We start from the raw sequence: 21,593 nt of genomic DNA, 5'->3' as shown, positions 1-21,593 counted from the left end.
TGTCTTCATCTGTGTTCTTGAGATCTGCAGATCATTGCTGTGCTTTTGAAAATGCTTCATCATATTTAGGAGAAAAAGTTTTCCTCAACTTTACAAAACTTAGGTGATATCACAATCCCAGAGCTATTCAAGAATTTCTTTCTTTTTTATTTTTCTATTTTTGCTCCCTCTTTACTTTTCCCCACAGATCTCTAAGACTTTCTTCTCAATCCTACTTTGTTGCAGTACCTTCTATATTTTGCAATGCTAATGGTCAGATCTGTAAAAACAGCAGCACCCTGTTGGTTTCCTTGCTCGTGGTCTTTGGAGGTCTCCACAGCCTAACCAGAAGGAAAATGAAATATATATGAACCTACTAGCCAGTTCAAAAATGCTTCATAACCAGTGATGAAGGTGCCTGCCAGAGAAAAAGCATTGTCCTTCAGGCTCTGAAATACTCAAGTGTCCTTAAAGACCATAGGTGGAGGAATACATCAGCTTCCAGCAGCAACAGCAGAGCTGTACCCATCTCTGGACTGCAAATCATTGATCTAACATGGGAAAAAAGAAAAGTTTGTCTCCTTGTTCAGTTACAAATCACGAATCAGGAGTAGTGTGAAGCTCCTTCTTGATAAGGCGGCATCTCTTTGTGGTCATAGAGTTTCCTATGATCACAAACTCCAAACTCACATACTCTTTTGCTACCATTTTAGCTTCACCCTTTATTATCATCAGCCATTAAAATGTCTTGGAGAGGTCTGTGTCTTCTTATTTTTTCCCATAGTATGCAGAGCAAACATTTGATGATGTAAATGAGTGAACAACAGCAGATGTTTTGATAATCTGTGGGTGTCCTCTGTGGCAAGAAGAAAAAAGAAATACCTATTGAGACATTTTACCAGGGATGACACCAATTTTCCCAGGCTTTGAATTCTTGCTGCCATCAGTCCTTATAGTGCCATCTAGATATGGAAGAGATTTTAGGCTTTGTAAATATAATGGGGGAATCCACAGAACCAGAGATAAGGATTGAACAAATTTAGGCCAAAAATCTGAGTCTCAGTATTCCCCAGCACTGTCATTTTTTTTTTTTTAGCCCAATGACCTCAGGGACATTGTTTAGATGGGCTGACTGCCTACTGGATGAAATATAGCCCTTTTTGTTTGTTTTCAACCTCTTGTACTGTCTCTGTTGAATTCCTCTATACTTGTGTTGGAAGAGACAGTGAATATATCAACCACTATCACCTTCACATCACTAATGATGTTTCATGCCTCTGTTTTGTCCCCTCCTGTAGAGGCTTGCATCCCAGTGCTGAAGAGACCTGGTTTACTTCGTTTGTTCTCCTTTGGAAGCTATTCAATACTGTGATCATTTTTGTTGCCCTTCACAGAATGTTTTTCAGCTTTAACATTTCCTTTTGAAAATGAAGCTAGCTGTGTTTTATGCAACACTTAAGATGTGAGTAAACCATAAATTAACGAAATGGCTTTATAACATTTTCTCTTATTGTTCTCTATTTTCTTCTAATGATCCTTAACATTTACATCTGCTACTGAGCATCAAGAATTACATTTTCATAGAAATATTTATTGTAACCTCAAGATCTTACTCTTGAGAGGTAATAGTCAGATAAAAGGCCATCATTTTGTATGCAAAATTAGGATTTTTCCATCAGTGCATTTCTTTCATAATTCTACACTGAATTTCACCTGTCATTTTATTCTCTGGTCACTCAGTCTCATACATTCTTTCTGTCAGTCTTCACATTCAATCCTCACCTTTGTTGTTAGTCCTGCTATGAATAATTTTATATCAGCACCCTTTTGTCTTGGCATTGTTCAAACCTTCCTCCAGGTGGTTCATGAATATGTTGAACAGCCCATGTGCCCATTCAGACCTCAGTAGGAATCCACTGATGACTTTCCTCCACCACCCTCATGCCTCCAGCTATTTACTCAAACTTTCCATTCAAACAATTAATCTGCAATAAAAGGACTGTCTTCTTATTCCATGACACAATTTTCTTAAATGTTTGAGTTCGGGGTTTGGGGTTTTTTTGTGAGAGAATCTGTTGAATATCTTTCAAGATTCAAATGGATTCTGTTGATCAGACCATCATGTCCACAATCCCAGTGTGTTCCCTAAGGAACATCAGCAGATTCATAAGGCAAAAACCTCTCCTTACCAAGGCTATATCAGTGATTCTGAAGTAGATGGGACTTACCCAAAGGGATATCCAATAGGAACCCAGATAGGAACCCAGTGGCTAAGTTAACTATAACTTAGTGATCCTCCACTCTAGTGTTTTATGAATCCAGTCAACTGTGATCAGATGTCAGCTTTTGACAAAAGAAAATCCCCCAAACCACCTGCTTTTTTCTTCTCTACTGTATAAAGCTCATTTGTATACTGGAAATTAATAGTCCTTAGACCATTACTTTTGGGCTATGAGTTGGGCTATGACATATATCCTAAACATTGCTACTGCCAAATACAAAAAGAAGTTGGGGCTCTTTTTCTTGTAGAAATCTGTACATTCATACATCACTGCTACTCAAGCTCAAAGCCCTCTAATAAAGCCCATCTAATAAAAAAAAGCAATTGTGAAATTTGGATATTTTTAAGAAAACTTCGCATTATTCTACATATAGCTGCTCTATCACATGCTCAATACTGAACCAGCAGATGTGACACAAAAACTCCTTGAGCAGGTTTCACAACTTGTTAAAAACAATACCTAAGGAAGACACATTAGTACTAAGCAGCTGTGTTCTGAAAATTGGTCTTAATTTAAGTAATCAACAAGGCATTTACTGTTATAGCATGCACCTGTGTTTGCATAGTTCTATTCACCCATATTTGCTTTATTCTTAGAGATAAAATCTGTTAGTTAGGGGGAAACAGGTGTGCTGGTGCATGGACTGCAGCTCACCAGGACCAGCCAGGTGAGAAGGGGGAGATCAGATATTGTAATATGTTAGGGCTGATGGACTACGAGGACCTGTTATTCACTCACAATTCCACCAACTAATCTGCTTTAAACTCTTCCTCAAAAGTAAAGGATCATTAGAATCTCACAGAAAATTCAGGCTTCTCAAAAAACAGAAATTCAGTTTGGGAGCTCCAAAAAGCTCTGAGATGCTCAGAGTGCTGTATTTCAATTGTGGTGTTCAGATTTATTTTGTTTCATATCAATATTTGAATAGCAATGAAATAAGCATATGTAACATGTATTATTGGCACAAAAATAAATGCCAAAAATGTCTCTGAAGCAAAATATCTGACTTCTTCACATTAAATATTTGTGAAAAACTCCAACACTTTCTTATAAAATGTTCTTATATTGGCAGAACCTTTCCTTTTCCTAGGAAGATAATTCCATTAAAAAAACCAAAGTGAATTTATTATCTGATTACCTAAGCTGTCTGTACTCAGTATCTGAGCACCTCAAAAGCATTTTTTTTTCCTGAGTTCTTTTTCCTACCTGTGACAGGCACTTTTCTTCCTGGACTTTTATTATTGGCATTTTCCATGGGGAAGGATAACTATATCAGGAATGCTCAAGCTCTTAAGAAAGGAGACAACAAACTTCCTGCAGGAGTCTAACTGTAGAAAACTTTGGCTGAAAAGACCAGTAAGTCATTTAGGGTCATTTTTTGGTGAAAGACAGACATTTGGGAGCCAGTTTACATCCCATACACCAAGACACTTCGCAGCCTACCCATTTATTCCAGGTGCTCCAATATTAATTACTGAAGGTCTATAACCAGAGAGGGTCTATTCCAGAAGTGCTGGCAAGTACCAATGACTCCATTAGTGTATGGAAGAGCTGCAACTTAGAGTACACTGAATGTGGAGCCCAGAGCTGTCCCTACACTCCAGTAAAATGTCCCCCTATCCCTGGTGAAAAAGGGCTCAATTTTTGTATTGCTGCTGGACTAGAAGGCAGATAACATGGAAAACACGGAATCAAACCTAGACTCACATTAACATTTAGGACAGCAGTAATTTCTGTTGCATGGAAGAGAAGCTCTTTGTGAAACTTAACTGTGAAACTAAAATCTCCAACCAACATTGTGACCTTTGGGTTCTAATAGTTTGAGGAGATTTAAATATGACATGTGGCATTTTTTTTAACTTTGAGGTTTAATACTAATCAAAATTTTGCAGTATGTTTAATAAGCAAGATTTTACAGATTTTACAGGGTTTTTTAAAAAAAAACTTTGCTTGAAAATAAAATATTCCACATTTAGTGTTCTTTGAACACTACAATAAGGACTGTAGAATTTCTTCATAATGGATTGCTACATGTGGTGTATGTGACTTATTTTTTAAGGCTGTAGTTTATGATTACCATACAATTCCTCACACCTCTATGGTTTTCCTGTATATTCTTAAAGGCTATATCACTTTATTTGGTGGGACTTCTGCATTTCAATATGCACCCAGGAAGATCAGTGACTCAAGACTATGCAGTGTGTAAACTTAAAAAGGGTGGACAAGGAATCCCCCTGGGCTTCCCCTGTCACTAGCATGTCTCAGGAGCCATCCCAGGAAATGTTCTTTTCTGCTGACCACCTATATAGACTCAAACATCACTTTTAGGAGACAGTCCTCATAAAGCTGTTGTGTGATATGTAATTCCGTGGAGATAAGAGGGAAGTTTTTAAGAGTTTCTATGATTTTTTTTATTATAAATTTAGACCCAAATCAGAGGAAGAAACTCTCCCACTGGAGTGTTCTTCAATCATGAAGATAAGAGATAGGGGAAGCTTCAGGCTTTCCAGAACTTGCTGCTCTGAAGGGTGTCAGAGCTCTGGCTTTTCAAAAATGCCGCAGCTCCTTAAGGCAGCTATTATTTTTTTCAACACCACATTTGAAACATATTCTACCTTCCTGCCAGTAACATATTCACTGGAAACAAAGCAGGAGGGACTGTTCCTGGAAAGGCTTAATTTATGACAGCTTACAGCTGTCACCTCATAGTTTTCTGAATGCAAAGGTTTTTTTCCCTGGAAAGCAGTGTCAGGTATTCCTGAGAGAGCACAGAACTGGCCTTGAGGAGACCTGGAATGACATTGTTAGAAAATGCAGCTGTAAGACAGGCACAGTGCCTGGCTTGGTGACCAGGTAAGGACAGCTCCCCTGGGAGCAGAGAGGTGCTGGGGCTGCTGGGCTGGGCAGGTCCCCCAAAAAGTCAGCTGAGAAAAACAGGAGCCCCTGCCTTGCTCTGCTTGCTGCCTGTCCTCTCTCAATTCCCTGCCCTCCCCAGGGAAAAGCACATAACTGGGGAAGTACAGAACCTTGCTCAACTCACTGCTGTCTCTTCCCTGTCCTGGGGCAGGCCTGAGAGCACCTGGCAGAGATGCTAAATGAGGCTGACTCCACAGATGCTGCTGGGGAAGGCAGCCTGAAGCACACACCATAGAGCAGCCTCCAAAACACCTTGTGAGCAGGGGACAGTGAGAGCTCAGTCATCACCTCTCAGGTTCTCTAGCTGGTCAGAGTGACCCTGAGATGCGTCAGAAAGTCTTTTCCCAGCCCAGCAGTCGAAGAAGGAGTCAGAGCTCTTCATTTCCTGGTCTCAAGGTTGTTTATTGTATCTTATCTATAAAATTTTTTCTCCTGGCCTGCTGAGGTCCACTCAGCAGGACAGTCAGAGGCACTCTGCCTGCCCCTGGGGCAGTGTTATCTTTTATACTAAGATACTTTTATACTACTATATATCTTTTGTACAATATTTACAATTACTGTCCAATACCTATCACCTATGTTAGACAGTGAGCTTCTACTGTAAACCAATCTAAAAGTGCCAACATCACAGCAGAAGATGGAGACCAAGAAGAAGAAGGAGAAAGGCTGGACATGCCGATTCCTCCATCTTGCCCCCTGAATCCCCATGCTAAAAACCCCAAAAAATCTATTTTTCACCCTATGATAAATTCACTATCATTCTACTTAAATTTTTTGGCTTGTAATTCTTCATATAAGGTTAATTGTTTTTTCCAAGGGCTAAATCAAAGGCTCAGGGGCCTTGGGCTCTGTGCCAAGGTCTCTGAGCCCCCCCAGGCAGGGGCTCGAGTCCTCCAGGGTAGCCAGAGGAACTTCCTGGGTTCCCATAATTACCCAAATAAAATACTGGTTTAATCCACTGTTCTTACTTGCAGTCAACTGTGTTTAATTATGAAAATAAACAAATAGGTGTTATTCCTAAGATTAGCTCTAGGATATTCTTATACAGGCAGAAATTTAGAAGTAAAATGTTTGCATGCAATTAGAACTATTTGTTCTGCTCTGGCTGTCTAAACCAGTCATTCACAATGTATCTGAGCTGCCAAGGAGCAGCAGGATAGAAACATCAATTGATCAAGAGATGGATTTAATAGTCATTGAGAGTGAGATTCTCCTAGAAAATATGTACTTGGGGCTTAGAACATCAGCTGAACGTCAGGTCTCATCTCACATCCTCCCGTTGAAGCTGGTAGAAGGATGGATTTCCAAATTGTTATGTCCCCCTGCAGATTGCCAGTGCTGAGAGAAGTGGTGACATCAGAAGTGCTGAGCCTGCCTCACAGGCCTCAGCTGCTGCCCAGACATCAACAGACATCAAGAGATGGACAACCTCAAGGAGAAGGGGGTAGGCTTGCAGCTTTCGCAGCCCTCTGGCAAACACGGACACAGTACTAGAAATGTTGCTATCATGAAAACACACAAAGCCAAAAGTGAATATGCTCTTCAGTCATCTGTAGAGAATTGGTGATATATAAATACTACTACAATAGCATTATAGATGCAACTAGTTAGTATGGACTTTAATTTCAACAGACATTGTGTGACCTCCTCAAGCACAGTTATTTCAGGCAGTAAAAAAGTCTGTCTCCCTGAAAGATGAGGACAAATTCCCATTGTTTTCAGCCCCTTTGGTCAGAAGCCCCTTCCCTTCCCTTCCCTTCCCTTCCCTTCCCTTCCCTTCCCTTCCCTTCCCTTCCCTTCCCTTCCCTTGGCTCAAAATATTAATTCACTGCATTCATTTTCTGTTTTTTTTCTTTGGAATGCACCCAAGTGACCTGCATATCCCAAGGGCTACCTGGAGTTTCTGTTTCCTGAACATGCACTGATGGAAAGTGTCTGTAGCTGTCTCCTCAGCATCCTGCAGTTATTCTGCCCTTTACCTGCTATAACTACATACCAGCCCCAACAGCACTTTGCAATAAATAAAGAGGTAATAATGTGGGAGAACTAAATTCCTTATGGCTGAATGCTGATACAATTAATGTGCTAAAAAATTCACATCTAATCCTGTTTATTAAGTCTGATCATTTATATATTATGTTTACATTTAACAGACCTGGTTACTGTATAAGGTACATTCTTTACATTCTTTATTTGTGTTCAGAATTTACATTCTTTATTTGTGTTCACTTTTATTTGCAAGTATGTTTCCTGTTGATTCAGGAAATTCTCAAATGATACTGAAGGAAAAATAAAAAAGCACATTCAGTTGATTTGCAGAGCACGTCATTCAGTAATAGTACAATGCATCATAGCATCTGGCACCAAATAGTTCAGTGGCCTTGTATTTGCATAGAAAACTTTTATTCACTGTGTAATGCTGCTACACATGCAGCAGAGAGAAATCTGAAAATCAAGGATTGAAGGTTAAGGAAGAATAAAGAGAATATTAAACATCATATTGAGCTCCACTGTAAAGGAAAATGTCAAAGGACAAAAAAGGAGAAAAATCATTAAGAACAGTGTCTGTTCCTGTGACTATCTGTTGCATATTCTTGAGGATCAGGAAGATCAGATGGAAGGAAGATTCACGGCCATGTGAAAAGGAGAATATTTTGAATGGATGAAGAGCTTCATAAGGAGTAAGTCTCCTCTTCTACTTGAAAATTTCTGTTAAAAATAAGTTTAATAAACTTAAATACTATATACAAGGAAGTAGGTAGGAATGGAAGGGGATTTTTCCTCTCTTAATGTTAATTTGCCTGCAAGAAAATTCTACCTGGCCCTGCCTTCCGTGATCTACTGCTATTGTTTTATCCTTGGATGAGATGTATGCTAAATGTCTAAAATCAAAGCAGCAGAAAATAATCTAAAAAATCTATAGAGAAATAGCAGAACAGAAAAATTACAAGCTTGATGGCTACTACCCTGCAGTTTCACTGTGCACCATTTGATACATTTCCCTGCACCACCTTATTGCTTTTTTTTTAAGGCCTGTCCTTGCAATTTACAATCCACAAGGCTGCTGAGCTCTGTGGAAACGTTAATTTGCCACCTCTTCAAGGCACAGGCTTTGTCTTTACTCCTGGAGGCACACAGGATGCTATGAGCACTATACAAATATTATCTGAGATAATGTAATGGCAACTCCTCCACAAAAGATGTGTTTGGGTGAATTTAGAGTTCTCCAAATGTCTTCCATCACAGTGGACAAACAAGTAACACATTAAACAACCAGTTCTCAGCCCACAAAGGACCAGCCTTAAGGGATTACCCAGTACCATCACATTTCTCACTGACACCAAACACTAACAACATCTCCAGCATGCACACACATTTGATTCAACGATGTTACACTCAGTCTCAGTGCACACATCAAACAGCTGAAAAGGACCAGCTAGTCATCGACACATAAATGAGCCCTGCAACATCAGCTGGGGTAACTGAACGCCTAATTCTGGTGGTACTTCCAAAGTGATAAAAAACTAAATAGTGGAAGAGTTGTATAGACTAAAATAAAGCTCACAGACAAGAAACATCAAGATTCTTTATGGAATTCATTGAATTAAATTAATCATATTGAACTACAAAAAGCAAGGAGCTCACTGAGCTCCATCCATGCCTGAGGCCAAGTAGGGGAAAATAAGACTGAGACTAAACCAATTTATTTTCAGTCAGGTCTAAATTTTTGAACAACAACTGCACCACAGTTGATGTTCTGGGCTTACAATTACTATCACTAAAATGAACATTATCAATCCAAAGACTTAGTGCCACACGAAATGGAAGGAAAATATCCTTCACATAAATTATGTCTCTCCCAAAATATTCAAGTGTTTGTGCTTTAGTCTCATTTTAAGGGCTTTTTTCTGGTACTTTGATGGTGTAAAATAGGTCAAGAAAAACCTCTAAATTAGGAAAACACCAGACAAAGATCTTTGAGGGTCCTCTTATACCTTCTCCCATGCCCCTCAGCCCACGGCTCCCAGAGGACGTCCCTGCTTAGGAATATACTTGGGGCGTTTGGACATTCTCTTAGGAATATACTGAAATCTCAGGATTTCACTGTGGCCTCAGGTGTCTGTCACCTCCCAGGGAGCAGACACACGGGGTGCAGCAGCATCCACCCTGTCCCCACATGCACATCCATGGCCAGAGCTGCACAAAGCCATTTTCATCTTCTATATGTTTTTCCCTACACAGCCACATAAGTCTGTAGTAACTCCATTACTGCAGCAAAAGGGCAGAGGCATAAAACTGAGAGTGAATGAGGTCAGATGAGTACAGTTCTCAGCTAACATGTGAAATGCACACTTGGTTTCATATCATTGATTTGATCCACCACTTTGCAGTTACCAATCAAATGGCTGTTTAGGAGCCTGACATCCAGAACCAATATTTTAAATCAGGAAAAAAAGACCATCCAATCACATTAAGGAAATGGAGAACATGAACTGAAATTTAATATCTAATTACATTATCCATATATCCAGTATGCAGTCAGATTATAAAAATCTTGAATGACTGAAATTTGGTTTGCAGGAGAAGAATCCTAGACTCTGCTTACTCCCCAGCTAGGGAATGAGAGTCTTCATGCAGAAAGAAAGGAGTCACACCATATTTGCACTCACATAATGAAGCTGGATTCTGAAGAAAAAAAAAAAAAATTAGTATGGGCACTAGATCTTCCAACGTTTCAGAGAGGAACAAAAGTATGGAGTTTAAAGAAAAAAGGTAAAACATTGGACAAGATTCAACCCATCCTCTTCTGATTCTCAAATTGTGAATTGCAGTACACAAATTTGGAATCTGACTCTCAGCAAGGACATCTAGATTTGATCTATCCCTTGTAAAAACGATAAAACTGAACCAGAGAGAATCTCTCTGTGTGAGCCTGTCCTAGAGACACTCAATAGGAAAATTACTATGAAAAACCTCCCACCCTTTTGTGGAGCTTAAGGAGGCCATTCAGAGCAATACAAAACACCTCTTGTCAGAGTGCAGGTGTCCCAGCTAGGGAGCGGCACCTGCATGCACAGGGCTCTGAGCAAAGCAAAAAGAGCAAAGGGAGATGAGCACTCCACACCCTCACCACATCCTGACAGGCAGAGCATGCACCTTCCAGGAGTCTGAGATCCTGACCCCACACTGTGCTGCCTGCTGGATTTGATGGAATGTATGTGAGAGAGGTGCAATGAAGCACAAGACTTTTAGGGCATTTGGATGGTGGGGAGAGGGGAGAGATTCTTGTTGTGGCAACCACTCTTCTGGGCAGCCAAAGAGGAGTCTTCACAAGCCAGAAATATCTGGAGCAAAGGACTGCAGCCCCAAAGCCTCAAAGTTAGGGCATTCAGGTAGGAGAAGGGAGTTCTGGTTTCTTCCCCTGGCCTTTATCTGATAAAGATCTCATGTAACATGTGTAAGCAGTCCAGGGACTTTTGTTGATCATTGTCTTAATTGGCTGAAGTGCAAGGAAACTGTTCTATGTATTGATTTTCTAATCAAATTAATGTCTGGTATTTACCCTCCATATGTTTATTCCTCTGTTGTGCAAGGCTCTTTAATGTCCCACGGGGTTTGTGTCCAAGTTAAAAGTTTATTGTCCTGTGCCTCCTCTGAATATGCACAGAATGCATCAGCTCTCATGCCCATTAACAACCAACTGAAGGGGAGAATTTATTTATCTTTTTAATCAATGAAGCTGCTGATAAAGAATTAGCCTTGCATTTAGGGAAATCCGTTTCATTATGAATTACACTGCTTCAGATTTCCTCCCTCACCACATAGCCTGATTTATTCTTGCCTTGGTTTCACACTAAAAATCCTGGGGATGATGAAGTCAGAAGTTTTAGGCTGGAGACAGCAGTGATGAGACCACTGAAGTCTCTCTACCATACACAGCACTGTGCAGGATGCCTGTCCTGAGAAGCTGGGTTCTGCTCTCCCTGACTCCAATGGCTTCTTCACCAGATACTCCATTTATTTGTCCTGGGAAGTGAGTCCTGAGCAAGGGGAAGAAAACATTATACACATTTCAGAAGCATCTCATAATGCAACAGAGGAAAATCTTGTTACAGTGCACTCCAAGCAGCCTATTCAAGGTAATCACATTTATATTTTTTAAATGAGGCAGCATTCACAAAAAGTCAGCTTTGGAGCCATGACATAAACAAGCCAGGACATAGTCCAGAAGCAACAAAATAGTTTATGACACTTCCTGTTCTCAGCGTCCTCCTTTCTACTTCCTAATGAACTTTAATAAGAGGATGTACCAACATTTATGTACAGCAATCTCCAGGCTGGCCACTTCATATAACTGCCTTTCTCAATAAAGGAAACACCATGCAAGGTGGAAAATTAAAGATGAATGCCAAACTTCTTTCTCTGTAATTTAGTTAATTATACCCCAAAAGAGCATCTGCAGTAGGCTTTTAAAGGTTTATTGTTTTGACGAAGATATTTTTTGTAAAATAGATGTAAATTTGCTTTTTTTGTTTATCCATTATTTATTTAGTTACTCCATAGTAAAAGATAGCAGATATAAAAGAAACTGGACCTGAGTCAGTTAGAGGTTTTGGAGAAACAGCTGCAGAACTGGTGGTGAGGTTTCAGAATAGGAAACAACCTAAACTAAGGGAACAATGCAAGGGTATTACTTTCACTCAAGGATTGAGGCAAAATACACCTAAAGAAAAGAGTTTGACTTACTTTCACTTGAAAAACATCAAAATCTGGTGCCAACAATGCTCTCTTTATTTCAGAAATACAGCTTCTAGTATTGATTAAATACAAGCATAAGTTAACACATGCTTTTAACCATGAAAATAAATACATCTCAGCAAAGTAATTAAGTCACTCTTATATGGCTTCTTGAATAAGGTTGAAATTCTGAACTTCATTCTGCAAAGTGCTTTGGGGCAAAATTTTGAAAATTAAACTGAAAGTGCCAATACACTGCCATCACATTTTAATGAATTTGTACAGAGATAAGCAAAGAACAGTGGATTCAGAATTTTCTGGCACATCATTGCTGAGAACAAAAACTACTATATTTTAAGAAAAACAATGCATTTCAAGAAAGCTGTCCTGGCAAGAAGGAGATTATATCAGAACCTGGAACTTACCTTGTGCCACAGCATGAATTTAACAAAGCCTGTTACAATCAAACTGAAACGAGAAAGTCAGAATTACTTCCCTATAGCAACAATGATCAGCTCTGAAGAAAGATGAAAGTTATTGTGGAAGCAGCATGATGTCATTGTAATTGGATCTATAAGCTGCAAATACCTACACAACCCCACTACTCACAAAAAAAAAAAACAAACCAACAAAAAAGCCCCACCCAAAAAACCCCAAAACAAATCAAAAAAACATGCATACAAGCAAAAACAACAACAACAAAAAAGCAAAACAAACCAACACCCACATAAGACTTAAAATGAAGGAGAAATTTCTAGAGTGACAGATATGTTGTTTTAGATGCCTACCTATTTTCTATAGTATTTTACATATCAAAACAATTTTCTTTCTAACCTTCAAGCTCTGATTTGTCTTTCATTTTGATGTGGCTTTCAAAAAAGACAAGGCATTGTAGTCAGACCACAGTATGAGGTCTGTAATATGCTCTGATGGGCAAAGCATTTCTGCTGTCTTGGTCTCACAGTAATTTATTAATGGATGGGCTGATAATGCTTATTATGTGCCTGAGATAACCTCAAAAGACCAAGCAAATACAGCCAGACTTAAATACTCTCTGTTCTTGTGAAGGTTTCTTAGCAAGAAATTGGATTTTCAATGCAAAATATATCACATTTTTGAAGAAAGAAACAACCAGACCTCTGAGAGGGTACTAGATGTAGAAGGTGTTTGGGAAATAAGCAAAAGCACACCTCATGTCTTCAAAACAAATTAATTCATCAAAAGGCAGAAAAATCTCATTGAAACACAGCATTCTGTATCTTTTATTTCTGATCCACATGAGGGTAGGGAATAGTAGTTTTCTAGTATTACATTATCTTGTAAGAGTTATTGAGAAAAATACAGTCATATCATCCAGACTATAAAGATGAGGTGATCCTCTTTTATTTCCCTTGTTAGCATTTAGTCATGTACTTCAAAAGAATTTCTGAAAACACAGGTTTTCCTAGTACCATTGCACCTTAAATGCACAGCTATGTTTCATATTGAACCATTTATTTATTTGAACCCAAATGCATGATTTTGAATTAAATTAGTCTTGGGGGCTTACCCCTCTGCCAACTGCTATTTGTCCTGCAGAAAAACAACTCCCTGAAGAAATTGAAATAACTCATGGTTCTTGAGGGCTGTGGGACAATTACTATGCCATCCAAGGTCTCAAAATTGCAGTAAGTGGGTTATATAGCCTTGGCTTCCTCATTCCATATGGCTGCAGCTGAAATAAGATGCTTAGGTGGGTTGTAAAGTGACATAGTTTGAATACACATAATTGTATCTTAAGCTCAGCTACAAGCCCTGGGCCTCTGCTGGCTCAATAAGGGATCAGACATGGGTCAATTAAATTCTGTGAACATTTTATTATCTGGGAGCTGAAAGTCTTTAGCTGAGATTAGACAGCTACGGATCTTCACAGATTATAAACACTGCTCTGATGCACTGCTGCTGCTTGATGCAAAGAATATCATCTCACATCACAGATAAAACTGAAAGGAAAATAAGGTGAAAAGGTAATTTCAGGAGACACTAAAACACAGCATTGATTCTGTGCTTTACACATGGGAGCCATGTAAATAGGGCTACTTTTGTAAAAGCTACATCAGCAATTAAGTGAGAACATGGATGAAACCAGCAGCTTTTCTACCATAAAATATTTCTGTTGACAGACTGCAAAAGCTATTTCACTGGAAAAGGTATTCCCACAAAACTCCTGTCCAGCTCTTTTCAACTTTTCCCACTTTATTTGGGATCACCAAAATGAAAGAATTAATGTAAGACAAAGAAGATGGGTTTTTGCTATGTGTTACTGCATTTTTGTCTTAAACTGGACTGACTTGCCCAGCTTGTTCTGAAACCCCACCATGCTTTTTGGGAGAAGGTACCATGGGGGCCAGCAGTTGCAATGAATTTTTATGCTACTCTTCCCATCATTACCTTTCAGTTTTTGAATGCTTTGTGTTATCCCCATGGGACAGATTACTATATAGACTGGGAAGTCCCAGACCATAAGATACTTGGGGCTTTTCTGTTTTCACACTTTCCTCTCCTTTTCCTTCCTAATCATGGTATAATCCCTAAAGTGATTATTAATTTATCTTTATTTTAAGATACTCTTAATTTGATTATTCTCATTATTCTTGCAATACTTATTACTTTCTTCCCCCTTTAAAGTATTTTTAGAAAGGATTTTTAATGCAAGACGAACTTTGCAAATGCAAATTTTAGCAAAAAATTAATGCAAATCAAGATTTATTATTCAAAAATAGATTAGGAGTTTATTCATTTTTTAGAAACAAGTATCCTATCCACTTCACAAGAACAGTTCTTGGATCTTGGACTGTATTCTGAGGCATTTACAATTCAATCTTGACTAAAGATACAAGAACCAAATACAAGAACCAAATATCAGTAAAATGGGCAAGGGGGAAACATTTTTTTTTCCCCCAGGCAACACCCATGTGACTGTAGCACCACTGGTGCCATCTATTATGCTGAACACATTAATAGAGTGCCTTTATTAACAAATATGATTCCAAACTGCAGATTAACTCTATTTTCTGGAGCACACAATATCTGCTATTCTTAATTGTGATATCACTCACAGAGCCTTAACAGGTACTTTTTCCCAGTTTCCTAAAAAAAAAATACTCTGTTTAATGTAATGTGGTCTAAATGCAACCACACCAAATAATGGGACAATATGTAAGAGATTTACAAAAAAAACCCAAAAAACAAAACAAAACAAAAAAAAAAAAAAAAAAAAAAAAAAAAAACAAGGCAGAAATTTTAAAATATAAATTCATTTAAGTACTTAAGAAGCTCTAAGGAAAAGGTGCCCCTGAAAGGGTGTTGCCCGGTCCATCACAGATAAGCCTTAGTCCAATGGTGTATTGTATTGTAACAGCTATCATCTCATTTTCTGTGGATACATCACAAGATTTACTGAAAATGCACTGAAAAGGGTGCATACAGCAATGATAGTGGAGATTACTGTTTCACAAAAAATATAAGGTTAGAGATGGTTCAAAGGCCAAACCACTTTGAGTCTGTATTTTCCAATTTGGAATTCTCAAGGTAGACATTCCAGATTGCATGGGAGCATACAGACAAAAGTGGCCAGGTTTCCAGTGGCACAAAACATCCCAATTAACACAGGAGCGTATGTGTTCATCTCTGTGAAAATTAGAATTCATGCTTTGCCCTGAGGCTAGACACCTACTTTGGGGTAGCCAAAATCTCTGAGTTATTTTTTTAGTTCAAGGTAGTTCACAAAATTAATACAAAACATTGAATCACCAAAAGGTTTTACTAGACTCATATCTGGTTATCTGATTTCTTGAAATAATTGCAGGTAATGGAAGCAATCAGGAAGTTGGAAAGACTTTTGTAAGATGTATTGGGTTTATGTGGCCAGGTTTTGGTAGCAAAGGGGAGTACAGGGACCTGCAGACCCGTGGAGAGAGGAGCACACACTGGAGCAGGTTTCCTGGTAGGACCTGTGACCCCTTGGGGGACCCATGCTGAAGCAGGCTGTGCCTGAAGGACTGCATGCATGGAAGAGTGACCCATGTTGCAGCAGTTCACAGAGAACTGTTGACTGTGGGATGGACTCCCATTGGAGAAGTTCTAGGAGAACTATTTCCTGTGGGAGAAACCCCATGCAGAGACAGGAAAAATGTGTAATGAACTGACCTTAACCACCATTACCCTTCTCCTTGCACCGCTGAGGGGGAGAAGGTAAAGCTGGGGAGGCAAGGGTAGGGAAATTTGCTTTTGAGATTTATTTTATTTTTCATTATCCCGCTCTGGTTTTGTTGGTAAGATATTCACTTTGTATCTCTTAAAAGTCGAGCCTCTTTTGCCTGTGATGGTATTTGATGAGTGATCTCTCCCAGTCCTTATCTCAGCTCATGAACCCTTTGTTATATTGTCTCTCCCCTGTCCAGGTGTGGAGGGGAGTGATAAAGTGGCTTTGATGGATGCCTGGCATTCAGCCAGGGTCAACCCACTATATACTGGAAGGTACTAAATAAAAATAAACCACAGTTTATTTTTCTAATAACATTAGAAACCATGATTTCTAATAGAGTAATGCCTCAGAGCCAGATACTTCTCTTTGTTGGACACATCTGTGCAAAAAACAGGGAGAGACTAACAAGCAGAATGAGGACTGTAGATGCCTGCATTGCTTTATCTCCACTCATAACACAATAGGCAAACAATATCCAGTGAAATCAAGTGGTATCCAGCTGCTACAAAGATTCGTGGGTCTTCGTGAAGAGTAATTGACTTTGGAATTCACTGCTGCAAAGTACCTCTGAGAATCTCCACTTCTGAGCAGAAAGAGGAGCAGGAAGTTTGCTCACACACTAGACATTCACTCATTGCCTCTGCTTAAACATTACACTGTTCTCAGCAGCTCAAATTTAGTTTCTTACGAAGGCATATTTGGGAGAAGTTCTCTTTGGGCAGCTGTTCTTGCATGGACAATGCACCAGTTAGTCTCTTTCTGCCTTCCAATGATATCCTCAAAGGATCCAATATTCCCAGATGCACTCCAGGCTATAAGAGATGAGTCCTCGGTTTCACGTTGTGAAAATGTCACTTTCAAAGATCTGACATTTTGCTGACATTATCTCACATATTTTGAGTAAAAAAAAAAAAAAGGCAAAAAGGAAACCACAGAAGAATCATTCTCATGTCTTTGAACTACCATTTGGGCCAAGACATGGTCTGGCAGACACACTTTGCTGCAGAGTGGCAGTGTGAGTACAATCCAGTTGGTACCATCAGTCCTGGAGCTCATTTCCTGGCCTCCCAGCACCGTGAGATGTGCCACATCTTTTATCCTCAGTTAGACAGTGGGTATGCATCTGTTTTATTTATCAGTGTAGATGTAATCAATGAGACCAGTAAATTATGAGGACCAAAAAAGTATCTGAGGTTTGCAAGAGAGCATCAGGACCTACACAGACAAATCAAATGCAAAATAAAAGTCACCCTAGCTGTGAATCCTCATGTTTCAGGGCAGCATTTAGCAAAATTCCTGTGATTAGACAGAAACTACCACATACACAAGTTTATAAAATAGGTAATTGTGATTTTGTTTCCCATATTGCTCAGTATAAATCTTCCCATCCCACTATCTGGATGGAATCTGAAAACTTCTGTGATTCTAATATTGGCATCTGGTCATGTTTCTGTTCAGCTAACATACCTCTTAACACACGATGGTCAAATAATTCTGCTACTACTGTTCTCTTTGAAGTTTATGAATGTAAAGCATTAACCTATTTCCTGCACAAGATACTATATGATCAAATTAAAATATGTAAATTGCACACAAGAGCTTCCTGTGGTGCATGAATTTTCTGTTAAGAAGTGCTTTCCAAATGAAATAAGTGTTCTTAACTCCCCTTAGTATGAGTAGAAGACATCAAGCATTTCAGGATTAGACTTGAGCCCCTCAGTCCTTGCTTGTCTCCTGGCAAAATATATCATCTGGCCTAAATACCAAAAGTTCATCTTGCCAAACACCACATGATCCTCCTCCTGCAACTGAAACACATTGACAGAGAATTGTTGGATCAAAGGTAAGCATCTGAGACTATGATCTAATGTGACTTAGTTGACTACATTCTCTTAATCAGCCTTGAAGGGAATAGAGAGCTCTACAGACCAATTAATTGAAATCTAATGGCTCGAACTGGTTTTCCATCAATTCCCTGTAGGACTTCCACAGGGACTTATCAGATACTAACAACTACAATAGATGTTTACCATTAAGTGAGGTGAATCCCACAGCAGTTTACATGATTCAATAACTTCATCAGTTGGACTTGACTGTGTTGCAAGTAAGTTCTGCATGGTCCTCACCATAAAAGGAATTTTCAGTTTGGTACTGTTGTTGCAGGGATGCTTGTGCACACAAAAGCACATAATATTTTTCCAACCTTACCACCCAACTTGGTAAAAAAACATTATTTCTGAAAAAAACCTCACTTTGGCCTTTTTTAGACTGTCATCAGACACCAAAACTACCCTCATTACATCAGCATTTCTTCATGTGGGAATTAGCCAGCAGCACAGAGGCCAAGCAATGGCATAAATGAGCTGAGAGTGTTGGATGGCAGCTGAGACTCTTATCCCAGGACAACGGCTTTCCTCTGCCTGCATCCCAGGTCTTGAAGATTGCCACAGCTGTGGGGCTCAGTACCTGCTGCCACCTTGGCTTGATGCTGTACCAGAGTAAGCTCTGGCTGCTCACACCCTCACAGACACCTGGAGCCACTTCTTTCCTTTGCTTCCCTCTTCTTCTCCACGGTAATTCCCTTATCAAAACTTGCTGATGGGCACAGATGGAGGAGAGGGGACCACATCCTGCAGGAGTATCTCCTCACTGCACACAGGAATGAGTTAGAAAGGGAGCATGAGTAGGAACTTGGTGAAGTTTCCCTACAGGAAGGGAAAGAAAAGGAATAGGAAGGAAAAAAGATGGGACACCAGTTCCCATATCCAAGTCCTCAAGTACAATTCACAAACACTTTTGGGAGCAAAACTTTATCTCTTCATCCTTTTCCTCTGTTGGCTTGGGTGCTCCTGTAGAACACAGGAGATAAAGGTGTTAAACTGCTGATGCTGAGGAAGGAGTGAGATCTCCTACTTCATGGGCACCTCCTGGTATTTTCCTACTGCACTCAAGCATTGAGCCTGCAATTGTGTATGAAAGGGAAGTAACCAAAACTGCAATTAATGAGAAATCAAATCTTTGTGCATACACTATATGTGTTTGGAAAACTATGTTTGATTTCAGGATCCTGGAGTTTGCAGGCAAAAGGATTCTCATTTTCTGGGCCATCAGTGGGCTAAGGCATCAACTAACCATAGATTGCTCAGACCAGAGGAAATTTTATCGTAAAGGGAAATTTTCAAAGGATGGCTCAGGTACCTCAGAGTTCAGTGACATCTAGATAGGTGGGTTTAGATTGAAACCTTTGCGCTTTGGGAAATTTCAGACATATAATTTTTCCCTTAGGGTCAAATCCCTTTGTGCAATTTTCATATTACTTGAAACAGAGACTAACTTGCAGATGAAGTAACATAATATTTAAAATTAACATGGGGAACATTGTACTAGAAGGACATAGAATCTGAGTAAAGGTAGAGTGAGAAAAGAAGCTGAGCAAAAAGATTTAAGAAGAGAAAGGCAGAATTAGGATGGAGTGGAAGAAAATGAGAAGAATCATAATTAAAAATAAACTCCAGCCACTTCCCATGTTGAAAGCTCACAGCAAGTAAGCTGATTGGCATCTTAAAATTCTTCCAGGGTATTACAGAAACAGCATTTGAAGTTACCATCATGTGTTTTATGTGCTTCATAATCACTTTTGTTAATAGGAAGATGTAAGATTTCATCTATACTAAGCTTTAGTACTTTACCACTGAAGTCTAATTAGTAAATCATGGAAGGAAAGGAAAGCAAGCTGATGCTTTGCTCAACAAGCTTCTATGTACAGTCAGGATTAAATGTCAGATAAAGCCTCTGCTTTATTAATTTTCACTTTACTCTGAAACAAAATATATGAACCATGCAATTATTTCAAAACCCTACCAGCATTAAACTCTCCCCATCTCTTACTTCTTCCTCATCACACTTTCACCCCCAGCAGTTGAGAACAGTCTCTCCTGCTAACCTGCAATAAACTCTGCTTATAGCTGCCTTCAAAAGGAGGTCCACAGAAACTTAAAAATAAATGAGACAAGACTAAGATTAATAAAATAGGCAAGGATAATTGTTCATTTTTTTATGACCCAAATTCAATCCATTAAGGGAAGTGTATAAGACTCCCTTCTAGTTAAATTGACTGAAACATTCTGCAGCAACAGAGAATAATAAAGCACAATTAAAAGTGAAAGTGACCTGGAGCTTTAAATACCCGAGAACCATGGTAATGGAACAAGAAGGCCATTTAAAGGTCAGCAGCTTATAAACAATGTCCTCAGAGCAATTTCTCAAGAAGAAAATAATTTCAGATGGGCCTACTGAGTAATTTATAAAAAAGAAGGCTTCTTCCATCCTGAGGGAAGCCAAGCAAAATTAAATGCCCACTATGAAGCTCTGGCAGCCATTGTTTCAGGTCCTACATTCAAGAGGAGCTATTCCAGCTGGCCTTCAGTGGGATCATATGGCAGGGTAAGTCTCACAATGCCATGCTTACAGAGCCATGCATTTCCCAAAACACTTGTTCCTTTGGAGATGACATCTGGGCTGCAGTCCATGAGCTCTGCCTGCACAGCTGGCAGGGGTTACATGAGCACCTGCACTGCTGCAGAGAAAGAGGCAAAAGAAAACACTGACACAGTTCTCTGTGGGCAGTGTGGGAAGCTGTGTCCATCAATCCCTTTGATTCTCTGGCATATTTTCTGTGGCCTCTCATGCAGACACGCCTCCCAGCACATCCTTGGGTCTTGCACCTGCTGCCAACCTTCACGAGGAGTGAGCATCCTGGCACAACTGTGGAAGTCTCCAGCTCTTCCTTGCCAAGATGATTTGTCCTGCATGCCCTGGACTTTGGAAATTTTCCCCCATGAGGGAAAGTACAGAAATAATTCTAGAAACCTAATATAATTCCTCATATTTATAGGGATCCTGTAAGCTCAAAAGGAAAAAGCAAAATCCTTCTTCTCTTGGAGCCTTTCTTCATTTTTCAGACTTGAAGGTAGAACCCCATTCTAGCAGGGTCTGTACACCAGAGCTGGAAATATAGATTATACCTAAAAAATATTAATTGAGTGTGTAGGAAAATAGGACTATTCATATAATCATCCATTACAAATCTGTCAAAAATATAGAGCTAGAAAATTATTTTTCATCCAGGCAGACATATTGGGTACAGCAGTCCAACAACAGCAACAGCTGTGTTGTGTCTGCACCTACAGCAAAAACTACTAGGAAGGACTTGCAGAATCCAACAAGTTATTCTGCATCACCTAAATCCATATCCAGGGGAAAAATTAGTGCTCTTACACATTTATTTAGCCTGTGTTCTATCTCAGTCATCAGGAAACACACCTCATAGCCCAGTGTCCAGAGGAAAAGTCAAGGAGATACTAGGCACAAGGTATTATCACATATGGGGTTTTGTGTTCCATGCAGCTTCATCAAAACTGACATAAACCAGT

The sequence above is a fragment of the Agelaius tricolor genome, unplaced genomic scaffold (assembly GCF_023055355.1).
Source record: "Agelaius tricolor isolate 1412-34295 unplaced genomic scaffold, bAgeTri1.0.p SCAF_26, whole genome shotgun sequence".
In the NCBI taxonomy this organism is placed as follows: domain Eukaryota; kingdom Metazoa; phylum Chordata; class Aves; order Passeriformes; family Icteridae; genus Agelaius; species Agelaius tricolor.
Note: the sequence above shows the minus strand (reverse complement) of the source record.